The sequence below is a fragment of the Cynocephalus volans genome, chromosome 2 (genome assembly GCF_027409185.1).
Source record: "Cynocephalus volans isolate mCynVol1 chromosome 2, mCynVol1.pri, whole genome shotgun sequence".
NCBI lineage: Eukaryota > Metazoa > Chordata > Mammalia > Dermoptera > Cynocephalidae > Cynocephalus > Cynocephalus volans.
Window position 1 is genome coordinate 162,618,315 of NC_084461.1, and position 17,324 is coordinate 162,635,638.

The window sequence follows — 17,324 nt, forward strand, 5'->3', positions numbered from 1 at the left end:
TGAGCTGGGCACACAGGAGGTGCACATGAGAACATAGGCAGTGGGTCTGGAGTTTACAACTGGACAGAAGTTGCCTTTCTTCTATTATAAATTGTAAAATTCTTTTTTACTTTAATTCTGGAAATGATTTCCATTTTTATAGTCTCCATAAATTTCAGTCACAGAAAGTAGTTCTGGATTTGTCTCTTATAAAGCTCTGCTATGTTCTTTTAAACAATGTTTGAAATACTACATAAAAGAATTAATGGTTTAATTCAATTTTACATTGTACTTGGTTCCAGCCCTATGAATTAAGGAAGATGAAGAAAATGATTATCCATGTATTCTACATGACCTAACTTTCTCAGTAGGCATGGGTACGTTCAAGAGAAACTTTGTTTGAATCTCATATTACATATTTACACACACACACACACACACACACACACACACACACACACACACACACACCCCCAAAAAAACCTAAATGTGCCACAGTCTTGCAAGATCCAATTGTGAGTGTTTATGGATAAGTGACTTCGAAACCGCTCACTTAGCAGGAGATAAAAAGCAGCCATGGAAACAGAACTATGAAGTCAGAATCATAACATTTTCGAATGAGAGGGAGAGCAACCAGAGAGATCAGTCCACTCCACGGTCTCACTTTTTGGATGAGAAGACTAGGAACCAGGGAGAGGGGGGCCCCAGACAGGTCGTGGTGCACGGGGTTGAGTGGGTCCCCCAGTTACTGGCTAGTGTGTGGTCGCACACGTGCTGTTGGGATCATGCAGACAGCAAAGGCCCGTCTTCAGACCATGTCTTGCCCTTCACCTCCGCCGACTAGCCTCCACCTGGGGATGTTCCACCGGAATGATCTACACGAGGCTGTGGCTCCAGTTCACCCTCAGATGTCTCTCTGCCTTGTTTCTCCTTTTGCCCTTCTTAGGAGCCCTGGACCACTCTGGTTTGGAGCTGCCCCATTCATGAATTGCTTTCTGCTCACGTAAACTACTTAAACTTTAACTGTGCCACAGTTTATCTTTTAACAGCTCCTGCTCTCTATTCTTTTTCATCTTGGTGGACTTAGATCTTATGCTGGAGGAATCTGATGACCAGCTTTCTTCTCAAAGAGGTTTACTCCTAAGAGGAACCCTCAGCTTCACCAACCCTGCGTGCCCCTCTCTGGATCACGGGCTGCTGGTCCAGGTTCACAGGGGAAACTGAGGCCCCAGGGCCAAATTCAGCTTTTGATATGGCTAGGAGCTACAGTGAAACCGCTCTTGTATTTTTAAACCGCTTTCATACAAACAACGGCAAGAGCAAAGAAGAATATGTGACCCACCAAGCATAAAATATTCAACATCTATCTTTTACAGAAAATGTTTGTTGACCCCTGGTTTAGGAGAAGCCAGACCTGCCCTGCAGACAGAGCCTCTGCAGCCACCCATCACCCCAGCCTGGTGCAGGCTCTGTGGCCCTATCCCACCCCTGCTCCATGGAGGGAGGGGAAGACAAATCAAGCAGAGCTGAAGCCACTCGGTTTTCCACGTGGATACTGACAAGCACCTTAGCCCAGCTGTGCCTGGAACAGAGCACCCCACAAGACCTGATGCCAGGCCCTGCGTCCTTTCCTCCCCTGGGGCCCTGCCCTGCCAGCAGCACCTCTGCCTGCTCAGCCCGATCCTGAAGGGAGCCCCAGGGAGCATCCCTCCTGAGGCAGGAGCTGGGTTTTCTGTCCCTGCCAGTCACTCACTGAGACCACCCTACAGAAGTATCAGCTCCCAGATGAGCTCACAGAGCCTGGGGCACATCCATTCTGCACCCAAGGGCCGCAGTGAGTGGGGAGTGGGTCCAGGCTCATGGAGGGAGCGTTCAGGTCAGACGAGCACAGGACTGGCGGGAGCCCAGGGTGTCGGGAGTATCACCAGCAGCTTGGCAGTATCTGCCAGGACCTTCAGCAAACACGGGCCCACTCCTGAGGCCCACAGGAGAAGCCCGCACCAGGTGAGCACCACCCAGAACCTGAGGTCTGTAGCTCAGAGGCTTCATTCTGGAGCAGAAGCTGGGGGGTGCATGGACACAGGGCACGTGGGGCTGGTTACTGGGCAACAGCAGTGGTGGCACAGTGGGATGGATCTGCCAGCTCAGTGTCATGTGCTCAGCCCTTGCTTTTGCCATCGTACTGGGAGGCCCTTCAGCCGGGTGGAAGGCCCCCTTCTTATCCCACCACAGCTGCTGCCCTGACACGTATATTTGGCCACTCAGGTCGGATCCACCTGAACCTGAGATAGTTAATCCTAGTCCTCTTCCGTGGGGCAGAAGGTCAGGTGTCCCAGCCAGGGGCTCCTGGGAGAGGACTTCCCCTTCTTAAGGTGGCAGGTTCTCCTGTAAATGAGAGAGCCAGAGTCAATGAAGAGTCACAGAGACTGAGATGGGGGTCTGAGACCAGGCAGGCAGAGAAGAGATCTGGGGAGGGCCCGAGGCCATTTTCCTGAGGAAAGCACAAAGCTGAAGGAGCAAAGGGAAAGGGGCAGGTGACAGGAAGGACAGGGGAAGTCGACAATCAGAAAGGATTCAATGGGGGAGACCTGAACCCTGAGCTATGACCATGGCAAGTCATAGACACTTAAACTAAAGGGACAAAAAACACTGGCTTATTGTCTGGATGTATTAGATGGGTTTTAACTTAATTGCTGAGAGAAAGCTAAAAACACAAAACTACTTATACATTTCCACTTGATGTTGAATTTTTAAACAAAACCTCTCATTGCAGTAGATGGATGATAGATGGAGAGATGGTTATACATAAGTGAGAGAGATGATAGAGATAGATAGATAGATAGACAAAGACACACGGATAGAACTTTACATTGTTTTTAAGCTTATTTGGCCGTGTGGGTACATCTTAGTGCCTGTACACCATGGGATTTCACAATGATGTCTGCCTTGCTCATCAGCCTCTAGCAGGATGTGCCTGTCTTCCAAGGATTTGACTTTGCAAACAGCCTTTGGGCATTCAAAGCTGGTGTGTACTTACGTTAAAGCTGATCTAAAACTGAAATATATGTTGAAATCTTAAAGCAATCTGAACACAAAGCTTCAGACAACGTCTATAATAAAAGGGCTTGTGTTTCACCTTTGCATCTGGAATGCTGTTATAAATGTCAGTCGGCAATCAATAGAACTGGAAGTCTTTCACTTCTCAGGTGCCCAGAGATCCAACGCATGCTTCTCACACAAACCTAGGAAAGCATGCTCACACCAGTGTCACCTCATCCAAGGGCATTTCATTTAAATATATATCTGATTAAGAGCTGGGGCTCATTGTAAATAAACAGACGGAAGACTACAGGCTTCTGACTGGGTGTCTAAGGATTCTTCCCACCCAGGGCCTGTGAACTTACATCTGCATGTCAATAGATCCTCTTCTTCCTTCAAAAGCTCCAAACAGCATCTCTGTGTGATTTGCTCCCACATCTAAATCTCCAGTGTCAAACCTTCTCCAGAATTCTCATGTTTTCAGCTGCTTGGTAGCTATTCCCACCTCCACAAGGAATATACATCCATGGCACCTTGGTCTTGAGAATGTTTAAAACCCTCTTCCTCCTCCTCCTCCTCCTTCTCAATATTTCACTGCTCCTGATTTTCTGTTGCTCCTCACAAGAGAACTATATTCCTGGGCTCTCTTCTCCTCGCTGTTCGGTAACTTAGATGCTGTGATTTAAGTTACAATACTTGAATACTATGATGTAAGGCAGTACATATTATGTTACATGATGGGGATGAGAGAGGAAAGAAAATAAAGACATTTGCTTTCTTTCTATATATACATGAGGGTACTTCAAAAAGTTGAAGACCCCTCATGTGTATACATATATACACACAAACACATAATACGTACAAACACACACAAATGTATTCATAACAAAATAGTGAGGAAATATCGTAACAATTACAGTGCTCATTAATGCGGCTGGCCACATGGCTGTGGTTGGTGTTTACAGCCACCTTCTTCCAGTACTCGTACCATGTTCCCATTGCTTTCAGCAGGTGCCTCAGATAGTTGTGGGTCATTACCTGGTGGGATGACCCAAACCTTCATCCTGAAGGGCCTGGGTGGTTACTAGTCCTGCCTGCATTGGTTTGCTGCAGTTTTTCATTGACCTTAATTGCAGGAAATGGTACACAGACACCGGAGGGAACTCCTATGTTCCAGATGTGCTTTTCCTTACCTCCATAGTGGAGGATGGGGGCCATGGGCATTTGGGCCACTTCTTTATGTACGGTACTTTTGCTTCAGGGCCTGCTTGGGCCTATTCACATATACAGCACTTCCATTTGATGACGGAGCTGCTCTGCACACCCAACTTTATGGCTTGTTGGGTCAGATAATACTCAGTTCATGTTGGGCAGCTCAGTGTCCCATGGTAACTTGGTGGCCTATGGTTAAGTGTTTAGTCTCTACTAAGGCTCAGTAACAGGCCAAGATCTGTCTCTCAAAAGGAGAGTCATTATCTGTGGAGAATGCCATGGGCTTGCTCCAAAATCCTAAAAACCTGTGCTGTTTCACCTATATAGGGGCCTTCCAAAAGCTCCAAATGGCATGCCTATCTGCCGCTGACACCTTCAAGGACCATTGAATCTGCTGGATCATGACCTAAAGAGAAGAGCAGCTTTCACAGCAGTCTGGACCTATTACAGAGCTTTATCTTATTCTGGGTAGCATTCAAACCTAGCAGCTTTTTGGTGCACTCTATAAATGAGCCACATTAGCATACCCAAATGAAGAATATGTTGCCTCCCAAATCCCAAGAGGCCCACTAGGCTTTGTGCCTCTTTCTTGGTTGTAGGAAGGGCCAGATGTAACATCTTATCCTTTACCTTAGAAGGGATGTCTCGACATGCCCCACTGGACCCCTAGAAATTTCACTGCTGCAGAAGACTACTGAATTTTAGTCAGATTTATTTCTCATCCTATGACATGCAAATGTCTTACCAATAAGTCTAGAGTAATGCTATTTCTTGCTCACTAAGTCCAATAAGCATAATGTCATCAATGTAATGGACCAGTGTGTTGTCCTGTGGAAGGGAAAGGAAATCAAGATCCCTGGGAACTAAATTATGACATAGGGCTGGAGAGTTGATGCACCCCTGAAGTAGGACAGTGAAGGTGTATTGCTGCCTTGCCATCTGAAAGCAAACTACTTCTGGTGGGTCTTACTGACAGGGATGAAGAAAATCGAGTTTACCATATAGATCAATAGCTACATTCCAGGTACCACGGGTGTGTTAATTTTCTCAAGCAATGAAACCACATCTGTACAGCAGCTGCAATTGTAGTCACCACCTGGTTAAGCCTACAACAATCTGCGGTCATTCTCCAGGGTCCATCTGTCTTCTGCACAGGCCAAACAAGAAAAGTAAATGGGGATGTGGTGGGAATCACCACCCCTATGTCTTTCAAGTCCTTGATGGTGGCACTAATCTGTGCAATCCCTTTAGGAATGCAGTGCTGCTTTCGTTTGACTATTTTCCTTGGTAGAGACAGTTTAGTAGCTTCCAATTGGCCTTTTCTGCCATAATAGCTCCCACTTCATAGGTCAGAGAATCAATGTGGGCATTCTGCTGAGGGCTGAGTATGTCTTTTCTAATTATGCATTCCAGAACTGGGGAAATAACCACAAGATGGGAGGTCACACTAGACTCACTGTAAGATGAACATGAACTAAAACCTCACAATCACCTGAACTCCATAAGCCCCTATTCGGACTTGTAGTCAGCAGTGATGTTTTGGGTCTTCTGGATTTAGTGTCAATTCAGAGTCCAATATGTTCAGTAGTCCCCAGAAGGTCTGTGTATTTCCTCAATGCATAGTTATCCTGGTAAAATATCGTAGGTCCCTTTGAGGAAGACTGAGAGAAATATTAGCAGTATAAATTTTGGAAGTGTACCAGGGCCCTTTTCAACAGACCCAGTCTTCCCTTCATTCAAAGGGTTGCCTGGGAATTGTTTCAGGTATGATGAATCTCTGTTTTTGGGATTCAGGTTAGACTTTTGTTTACTTAGCCTGGAAATTTTCTGCTTATACAGATCAAGTAAGAATTTAGTAGGCTTCCCATCTATTTCACTTCTGGGAACACCAAGATCCACCAGACAACCCTGAAGGTCTCCATAGAACCAGACTACTCCAATGGCTGCTCTGCCTCTGCTGTCCATGATGGTAGCTGTGTCCCCCTTGCCTTTGGGGTTCAGTGTGTACTTGGCCCCTGACATCCTGGGATCCAATTACGCCCATTGTGTTCAGGTTTCCCAACTGAGTGATCATAGTTCCTGCTATAAGGTCTGGCTTACACGGAAGAGCAATCTCCAAGCTCTTCAAGAATGCTGAGGCTCCCCTCACAAATCTATATCTCATAGAGGTGGTGAAAGGTATGTCTTCTGGACCTTCCCAGCATAGGTGAGTAGATCTTAAATGACAAATCTACTCTGATATAGCCTTTGAATCCTTTCTGCATTAAACCAAGACAGGTCTGGCCTTTCTAATTCATTCACTGTATGCCATCTTTTGGTTTGTATTTCAGAAAAACAAACAAAGGGTTAAAGCCCTTTTTAACTCCCCAAGCTATAACATTAAATGCACTTACTTCATCTAATCTCTGCTTAGTGGACCTATATCAATAAATTCAGCCTGACCCAACTTTATGTTTCTTCCATCATTATCCTACACCCTTAGTATCCATTCCCAGTCATTCCCCTGGACTTGTATCCGTATAAATTAGAAAACTAAAGTAGTTCTTTTGGCATCTCCTCATGGGTCACTGATAGAGTTTGGATGTATTGTCCCCACAAGACTCATGCAGAAATCTGATCCCCACTGTGGCAGTGCTACAAGCTGTTTGAGTCATGGGGGTGGATCCCTCATGGATGGATTAATGCTCTCCCTAGGTGGGGTGATTAATGAGTGAGTTCTCACTCTATTAGTTCTCATGAGAGCTGGTTGTTTAAAAAGACTCTGGCACCTTCCCTGTCTCTCTTCCTCTCACCATGTAATCTGCTTGTACCTTCCAGCTGCCTGCCACTTTCGGCCATGAGTAGAAGCAGCCTGAGGCCCGTGCCAGATGCAGCTGTCCCAGAATTATAAGCGAAGTAAATTTCTGTTCTTTATAAATTACCCATTCTCAGGTATTTCTGTTACAGCAACACAAAACGGACTAACACAGTCACTCTGTAATCCTCCATCAGGGACCTGCTGGGGCTAGAGAGTCATGAGAATCAGCCAGTGCTCTCTTGTTTAAGACAGTTTGAGCTGCATTTTTCTGTAACTTCAGTACAAAGCATCCTGACTGATACAGTAAGTCAGCAGAGGGAGGGAGAGAAAGGGGCTCTAGGCAGATGGGACACATGTACAAAGGCACTGGGATGTGCAAGACTAGTTACAGGTCTAGGAGCAAAGGGGTGGTGAGGTGGGTCCCGAGGAGACTCAGCAGTGTCTTGCAGGGCAGCTGCTCAGGGGAGGCCATTCTAGTTTCCTTGGGCAGTGCAGGGTTAATCCCTCAGATGGGGGTGAAGAGGCTGCTTTTACTAGCAAAGAATATCATCAGAGTTTATGGACTCAATGACCTGAGCTCCATCAGAGCCTTTCCACATATCCCCAATATATCTTTCAGTATTCTATTTCCTCCCAATCAGTTCTCTCACTTTAATTTGCATTATATTTAAGCCACTTGTAGGATGAGATTCTGGCCTATGTTTTCAGCAATCCAACCCTCCAGCTACAGGAGATAAGAGTCTCTTTCAGGGCAGATGCAGAAGTTTTTAGGTAATTTATGTGGCCCTTGAGCTGGGAATTCGTATCCCTCAACTCATCCTTTACTTTCTCAACTTTGTCCAGTGACAGTAGAAGTAACCAGCCAATCTCTTCATGCTCATCAGTTTGATAAAAATGTTCCAAAGTATTATATAGTCATATATGATCACCCAGATTGCTTTCTATGAGTGTTTGATTAGGAGTATCCAAAAGAGTGTGGGGACCTCAGGAGCCGAGGGAAGCCCCCTACTACAGCCAGCAAGAACATGGAGTGCCATCCCTTGGGTGGTCCAGCACTGCTGCAGACACTGCTGCTGTGCAGATGATCCTCCATAGCCACCACAGCAAGGGAAGCCTGCCACCACTGCCACTACAGCAGCAGCCACCACTGCCATAGCTGCCACTGCTGCTATGCAGCTGACCCAGCCACCACTGAACTGCAATGACACAAGGAGGGTCACCAACAGAGCCCAGGGAAGGAGGTGAATGAGCAGAGACCCATGACCCAATGGTCCAATGCACAAGGGGAATCATGCTGCCCCCTAGGGTAGCACACTTGGGAGTGAAAGGTATGTATGCACCCATGTGAATGCCTTGATCTGAGGAGAGACATACACAGAATCCCCAGAGAGTGCAGAAACCCAGGATAACCAAATAAAGTAAGGAAGAAAACTCTCAACCACTACCAATCCATCCCCCAGCTTGGGGAAGCAAGCACCAAGGAGGAACCTCTGCCTGTGGAAAGAGGAAAGAGAAACCCCACCCAAGGTCACCCATTCAAACCAAGGAGCTCCATTATACCCAAGAGCATCTATCAAGATCACAGAACACTAGCTGGGATGCCAACAAGCCCATCCAGAGACACCAGCCCTAGCCAAAGAATGACAGGGAACCCAGGAGCTTCTCCCAAGAACTCAAAATCTCACCCATGTCTTTGACGACCCAACACAGTGTCACTAACCTCAGCAAGTAATCACTAAGTGCTCCAGTGCCTAGGCCATGGAGGCACTCACACACAGCCCTGACATTGAATATGACTGTGGTATCCACATGGAGACAATGCTATTGCATCTACCGAGAACCAATACTAAAACACCCTACTGTCAATGTAAATCACATCAACAGGAGGAAGTCTGTCTCCTTGAAGCCAGCTCCAGAATAATAAAAGAAGCAACTGTTCTACCAGATGACCAGACATCAAGAAAGATACAAGAAATATGAAGAAACAAGAAAATATGACACCACCAAAGGAATGCAATAACTCTCAAGTACCAGACCTCATAGAGCAGAAAACCCTTGAAAAAACTGAAAAGGAATTCTGAGCAAGAATCTTAAGGAAACTGAATGAGATATAAGAAGTCTCAGTTAGATGACACACAAAATGAGAAAAAGTATCCAGGAAATGGAGGAGGAAATTTACAAAGAGATTCATACCTTAAAAAAGAATGTAGCAGAACGCCTGTAACTGAAGGATTAATTCAATGAGATTTTAAAAAACTAACTAATAAAAAAACACAATCAAAAGCTTGAGCTGCAGGATAGAGCAACTAGAACAAGCAGAAGAAAGAATTTTTAATCTTGAAGACAGTCTTTTCAAAATACCGAGAGAAGTATCAAGTCACCTATAAGGGAGCCCTATCAGACTAACAGCAGACTTTTCATCAGAAACCCTAAAAGCCAGAAAAGAATGGGATGATATATCCAAAATAATAGACAAAAATTTCCACCCAAGAATGCTTTACCCAGCAAGGCTATCCTTCTGAAATCAAGGACAAATAGTATATTTCCCAGACAAACAAAAATTGTGGGAGTTCACTACCACAAGACCAGCCTTACAAGTAATTTTCAAGGGAGTACTGGGTCTGATACCTGAAAAACAACGATCACTACCATGAACACTAAAGAAAAAACATAACTGACCAGCAAAATAAAACTGCTAATAATAAACAGAAAAAAGTTTATCTACCATCCCAAGAAACCAACGAATACAGAAGACAAAGAGTAAATCAGAAAGAAAGGAACAAAAGATACTTAAAACATTCATACAAATATCAGTAAAGTGCCAGGAGTAAATCAACACCTTCTAATAATGCCTCTATGTGTAAAAAGATTAAATTCCCCACTCAAAAGACACAGACTGACTGATTGGATTAAAAAGATGGACCCAACAATATGCTGCCTTCAAGAGACTCACCTCACCTGTAAAGACACACATAGACTAAGAGTGAAAGGATGGAAAAATGTATATCATGCAAGTAGAAATGAAAATCGAGCTAGAGTAGCTATTCTTATATCAGATAAAATAGACTTTAAACCAAAAACCATAAAAAAAGATAAAGAGGGCCACTGTATAATGATGAAAGAGTCTACCCAACAAGAAGACATAACAATAATATATATATATGCACTCAATATCAGAGCAGCCAGATTTACAAAACAAACACTATTAGACCTGAAGAAAGAGATAGACACTAATACCATAATAGTAGGGGAGCTGAACACCCCACTCTCAACATCGGACAGACCATCTAGGCAACAAATCACCAAAGAAATACTTTAGGCCAAATGGGGTTGGCAGATATCTACAGAACAATTCATCCAACAACCTCAGAATATTCATTTTTCTCATAAGCACATGGAATATTCTCCAGGATAAACCATATGTTAGGTTACAAATCAAGTCTCAAAAAATTCAAAAATTTGGGATTATTCCATGTATTTTTTCAGACCACAGTGGATTAAAATAAAAATCAATAACAAATGAAACTCTCAAAATTATAGAAATACATGGAAATTAAACAATATTCTATGTAATGACATGTGGGTCCAAGAAGAAATTAAACAGGAAATCAGAAAATTTATTGAAACTAATGAAAATAATTACACATCACACCAAAACCTGTGGGATACTGCAAAAGCAGCACCAAGGGGGAAATTTATTGCATTAAATGCTTACTTCAGAAGAATGGAAAGATGGCAAGTAAACAACCTAACACTTCACCTTAAAGAACTAGAAAAACAAGAACAATCCAAACCCAAAGTTAGTAGACAGACAAAAAGTAATTAAGAACAGAGCAGAAATAAATGAAGTGACACTCAAAAAATGATACAACAGATCCATGAAACAAAGTTAGTTTTTTTGAAAAGATAAACAGAATTGACAAATCATTATCAAGGGTAACTAAAAAAAGAAGAGAGAAGACATAAATAACAAAAATTAGAAATGAAAAAGGTGGTGTTACAAATGATACCTCAGAAATAAAAGTAATCGTTAGAGACTGCTCGTAAATAACTATAAACCAACAAATTTGAAAAATGGAGGAAATGGATAAATTTCTGGACACACACAAACTACCAAGACTGAGCCTAGAAGACATAGAAAATCTGAGTAGATCAATAACAGTCAAAGAGATTGAAGCTGTTATCAGGAGTCTCTCAACAAAGAAAAGCCCAGGACCAGATGGGTTCACTGCTGAATTCTACCAAACCTTTAAAGAAGAATTAATACTAATTCTCTACAAACTATTCCAAAAATTTGAAACAGAGACCATTCTTCCAATCTCATTCCATGAGGCAAACACCACCCTGATACCAAAACCAAACAAAGATACAACAAAAAAAGAAAACTACAGGCCAATATCTGTGATAAATATAGATGCAAAAACCTACAATAAAATATTAGCTAATAGAATACAGCAACACATACATAAAATTATACACCACAATCAAGGGGGATTCATCTCAGGGATGCAAGTTTGGTTCAATATACATGTCAATAAATGTGATACACAACATCAACAAAATCAAAGACAAAAACAATATAATCATCTCTACAGATGATGAAAAAACATTTGACAAAATTCAACATTAGTTCATGGCAAAGTCTCCCTGCAAATTGGGTATAGAAGGAAAGTATCTCAATACAATTAAAGCCATATATGACAAACTCACAGCCAGTATCATCCTGAATGGGGAAATGTTGAAAGCTTTTGCCTTAAGAACAGGAACAAGAGAAGGATGCCCACTCTCCACTCTCACCACTCTTATTCAACATAGTGTTGGTAACTAGCTGGAGAAATCAGGGAAGAGAAGGAAATAAAGGATATACAGATTGGAAAAGAGGAAGTTAAACTATCCCTGTTTGCTGATGATATGATGCTATATAGAGAACAACCTAAAGCTTCTACAAAAAAACTTTTAGAGTTGATAAATGATTTCAGCAAAGTTGCAGGAAACAAAATCAACATGCAAAAAATCAGTACCATTTCTATATTTCAACATAAACTAGCAGAAAAAGAAATCAAGAAAGCTAGCTCATTGATAATAGTCACCAAAACAAAACAAAACAAAACAAAAACCTCAGAATAAAGTTAACCAAGGATGTGAAAAAAATGATGTGAACTACAAGCCAATGTTGAGGGAACTTAAAGAGGACACAAGAAGATGGAAAGATATCCCATACTCTTGGATTGCAATAATTAACATTGTGAAAATGTCCATACTACCCAAAGTGATCTAGAGATTCAATGTAATCCCAATGAAAATTCCAGTGCCATTTTTCTCAGAAATGGAAAAAACAATCCTAACATTCATATGGAATAACAAAAGACTATGAATAGCCAAAGCAATCCTGAGCAAAATAAATAAATAAATAAAGCTGGATACCTTACACTATATGACTTCAAATTATATTACAAAGCTCTAGTAATCAAAACAGCATGGTACTATCATAAAAACAGACATAAAGATCAACGGATTAAAATAGCTGATGGAGTTTGGATGTGTTGTCCCCTCCAAAACTCATGTGGAAATTTGATCCTCAATGTGGCAGTGTTGGAAACTGATTGAGTCATGGGGACAGATCCCTCATGAATGGATTAATGCTCTCCCTGTGGGGGGTGGTAATTAATGAGTGAGTTCTTGCTTGATTAGTTCCTGCAAGAGCTCATTGCTTAAAAAGACCCTGGCACCTTCTCTCTCTCTCTTGCTTCCTCTTGCAATGTGATCTGCTTGTACCTGCTGGCTTCCTGCCACTTTTCCACCATGAGTAGAAACAGCCTGAGGCCCATGCCAGATGCAGCTGTCCCAGAATTGTAAGCCAAATAAACCTCTCTTCTTTATAAATCACCCAGTCTCAGGTATTTCTGTTATAGCAACACAAAATGGACTAAAACAGAAAATTGGTACCGAGGAGTGGGGTGTTGCTATACAGATACCTGAAAATGTGGATGCAGCTTTGGTACTGGGTAATGGGCAAAGGTTGAAGGAGTTTGAAGGACTTAGAAGAAGAGAAAAAGATGAGGGAAAATTTGGAAGATTTTAGAGATTGATTAAATGACTATGACCAGAATGTTGATAGAAACGGGGACTGTAAAGATCATGTGGATGATGAGGTCTCAAATAGAAATGAGGAACTTATCAGGAACTGGGGCAAAGATCACCCTTGCTACACCATAGCAAGGAATTTGGCTGCATTGTGTCCATGCCCTTGGACTTTGTGGAAGGTGGGACTTAAGAGCCGTGAACCAGAGTATCTGGCGGAAGAAATTTCCAAGCAGCAAAGCATTAAGGATGCTGCATGGTTATTTCTAACAGCCTATGCTGAGTTATGGCAGAAAAGGCATGACATAAAGCCAGAATTTAAAAGGGAAGCAGAGTGTAAAGATTTGGAAAATTTGAAGCCTGGCCATGTGGTAAAGAAGTGGAGAGCCAGAGAACAATGCAAGGGTGAAGCAGATAAACTAGTTGCTAGAGACATTATCCTGGTGGTGAGGCAGCCAGATGCTAATAGCGGAGAAAATGAGAGGAAAGCCTTGCAGGCATTTCAGAAGTCTGGAAGGGTGCCCCACCCATCACAGGCCCTGAGGCCAAGAAGGACTGAATTATCCTGGAGGACAGACTTGGGGCGCAGCTGCCCTCAAGATCCTGCTCCCTGCATCCCAGCTGCTCTGGCTGGAGCAGCCTCAAGTGTGGTTCATGCAGCAGCCCTGGCAAGTAGAGGCCTGAAACCTCAGTGGCATCCACCTGGTGTTAAGTCTGCAGGCTGGCAGGATGTGAGAGCAGTGGAGGCATGGCAGATTCCAGAGGATGTATGGAAAAGCCTGGGGACCCAGGCAGAGACCTGCCGCAGGGGCGGAGCCACTGCAGAGACCATCTACTAGAGCAATGCAGAGCAGAAATGTAGGGTCAGAGTTGCAGCAGAGAAACCCCAATAGCACCATGCCTAGTGGAGCCATGAGAGTGGGACCGCCATGGAGACCCCAGGTCTGTGGAGCTACCAGAGTGGAACACCAGCATGGGAGAGGTGAAGTGTGGCCTGAGACCAGGAAAGCCATAGGAGCAGAGCTGCCCAAGGACTTGGGGACCCAACTCCCACACCAGTGTGCAGAGGCAGTCGAACATGGAATCAAGGTATCTGCTTTGCAAGCCTAGAGATTTAATGCCTGCCCTGCTGGGTTTCAGACTTGTTTGGGGCCTGTTTTTCCTTTCTTCTGGCCTGTTCCTCCCTTCTGGAATGGGGATGTGTACCCAATGTCTGTTCCACCATGGTATCTTGTCAGTAGATAAATTTGGTTTTGGCTTTTACAGGTTCAAAGCTGGAAGGACTTTTGCTTTTGTTCTCAGAGGAGACTTTGGACTTTGGACTTTTAAGATGGTGCTGGGACAAGCTAAGACTTTTGGGACTGTTGGGATGGAATGATTGTATTTTGTATGTGAGAGGAACATGAGTTTTGGGGGGCCAGGGGCAGAATGATGGAGTTTGGATGTGTTGTCCCCTCCAAAACTCATGTGGAAATTTGATCTCCAATGTGGCAGTGTTGGAAACTGATTGAGTCATGGGGTGGATCCCTCATGAATGGATTAGTGCTCTCCCTGGGGGAGGGGGGATTAATGAGTGAGTTCTCGCTCTATTAGTTCCCGTGAGAGCTCATTGCTTAAAAAGACCCTGGCAACTTCTCTCTCTGTCTTGCTTCCTCTCACCATGTGATCTGCTTGTACCCGCCGGCTGCCTGCCACTTTCTGCCATGAGTAGAAGCAGCCTGAGGCCCATGCCAGATGCAGCTGTCCCAGAATTGTAAGCCAAATAAACCTCTCTTCTTTATAAATCACCCAGTCTCAGGTATTTCTGTTATAGCAACACAGAATGGACTAAAACAATAGCCGTGTATTTTTATGATCTCATTCTCTAGAGACCCTGTCAGGCTGGATCACAGATCCCTCTGCCCTATCCCATGCAGGTCATGAGTCGTATAGTTGGCAAAAGATTCTGGCAGCCTTAGGCACAATGGACACGCTTTATTTCACATGTGAGCTCTGCCAGCCAGCGGTTCAGAACTGTTGTCTTTTATACTAAAAGTATACAACAGTGGCAATAAGCCAAGGAATGCTTGGGTGCACATGCGCAGTTACACTACACTTATATAACTTGTTTATGGCGAACATTCTAAAATGTGCCGAATCATGTCCTGCCTGATATGAGGTGAGGGAGCCTGACGAAACTGTTTCTGTTTTCGTCACAAACCCCCATGTCAGTCCTGCGAAGGGTGCAGCCATGTCCACCTCCATCACATTTTGCCCTCCAGTCTTCTTTCCCTTTCTCACCCCCGCTGCAGTAGCACTTATCCCTCACCTTGTACTTTCCCTCCCAGCCTCCCCTCTGGTTTCTCCAACCCACTTTACAGTCTACTTCCACATTATTCTCAAAAGACAGATCCAAGTACATTATTCTCATCCTCACAACCCTTCAACACTTCCCTGCTGACTAAGACTAATAACATACTTCTTGGCATGAAACTAAAAGAGTGTCCAGAATATTATGCCCATTTCTGTACTCTACATGCTCTATACCAGCAGTTCTCAAACTCGTGGTTTCAGGATTAAAACATATGCTTAAAAATTATTGGGGACTCCACATAGATTTTGCTATGTGAGTTATATCTATCAATATTTTCCACATTAGAAATTGAAACACAGATTTTTTCAACAGAGGAATACACAACCCTCACTCCATCCTTCTCTTTGTCATGGAAATCATGGCCTCATCACACACAGTATATTTCTGAAAAGCCCCACCATACACTGCTGAGAGAATGAGTGTGAAAACAGCAAACATCATTTTATTATGAAAATAGTTTTGACCTTGTAGAACCCCTGAAAGGGCCTCAGGGGCCACCAGGATTCCAGGGCACACACTGGGAACTGATACTCCATGTTACAGTGGCACAAGACTAATCTGCATTGTCCAAATAGACCTCGTGACTTCCAGTCTTCTTGCTTGTGTTCAAGCTGTTTCCTCTCTCTGGGTCTTCTCTGTCCCACTACCTCCATTCCACATCAAATGATGTCTTCTCCTCTGAAGGAAAAACTTTACTATCATCTACTTTGTGCAGTTTTTCCTGATGGGTTACCGTGTGTGTGTGTGTGTGTGTGTGTGTGTATCTTCAAAGCACTTTATTTATCTCTTTTATGGTATTTACACATTCCTTCTTCCATTATTGCTTCCACTATTGGCTTTTATCTTATTTCTTTCTTGTACATGCATGTTGCTTTTGCCTTTCCAACACCAATTCCCCTTTCTGCTCTCACCGTCTTATTTTGCTGTGCGGAGCTGCTCCTCCCAAAATATACACAATTTTATGGGACTATCAATCAAGGAACCCCATCCTCCTCTGGCCAAAGGGGAAACACACAACCCAAAGTAGGCCAGTCAGATTCTCTTCCCCAGAATTTTAATTATGAGCAGAGACTAAATTTATTTCGTGCCACTCAACCTGAGAGGAGTGCCCTGAGGAGAAATGGTCCCTCAGGTATTGCTTCTTGGATTCCCAGAGCTGCTTCAGTTCCTGTCCCGGTTCTTCCTCTTTTCTCTCAGTTTTGTGAGCTATAAAATATCTTTCCCTGTTGCTTATAATCATAAATCCACACAGACGCGAGCTTCATGAGAGCAGAGCAAGTGAAATCTCACTAATCTTTGTAAACCACCCCCAACACTGTGCACGCACACACACGCACGCTGTACGTAATAAACTCACAAAGAATAAGTCAGTATTAACTTCAAAACGTGAAGTTTCTTGAAATAATTTGTTATCATCACAGTCTCCTAATTTATTGACATCATTTTCTCCGTTTGGGATGACATTTGAAGATTACTCAGAACCCAACACTGAAGGAGAGGGCAGAATCAGTAGAGGGATAGGTGCAGAGGATGCAGAACAGATCAAAGTCCCCGGTGACAAGCAGCTACGGTCTTGGGGGAAGAGATAAGGACTTACTATGCGATGTGACCAGTAGTTTATGTGCCGTGAAAGTACACAGGACTGTGAGAAAAGCCCCACAATGCAGAAATGCAAGGGCTGCATAGGAGCTCATTAAGCAGAAAAGGCGAGGCACGGGCTTCAGGACATCTCAAGACCCCTTACGTACGCTGTGGGGAATGTAAAGGGGGCAGCTTCCTGTGAAAATGGTCCAGACATTCCCCCCAAGTTAGGCAGCATTATTATCTGGCCCAGAAATTCCACTCCAGGTATAAACTCAGGAG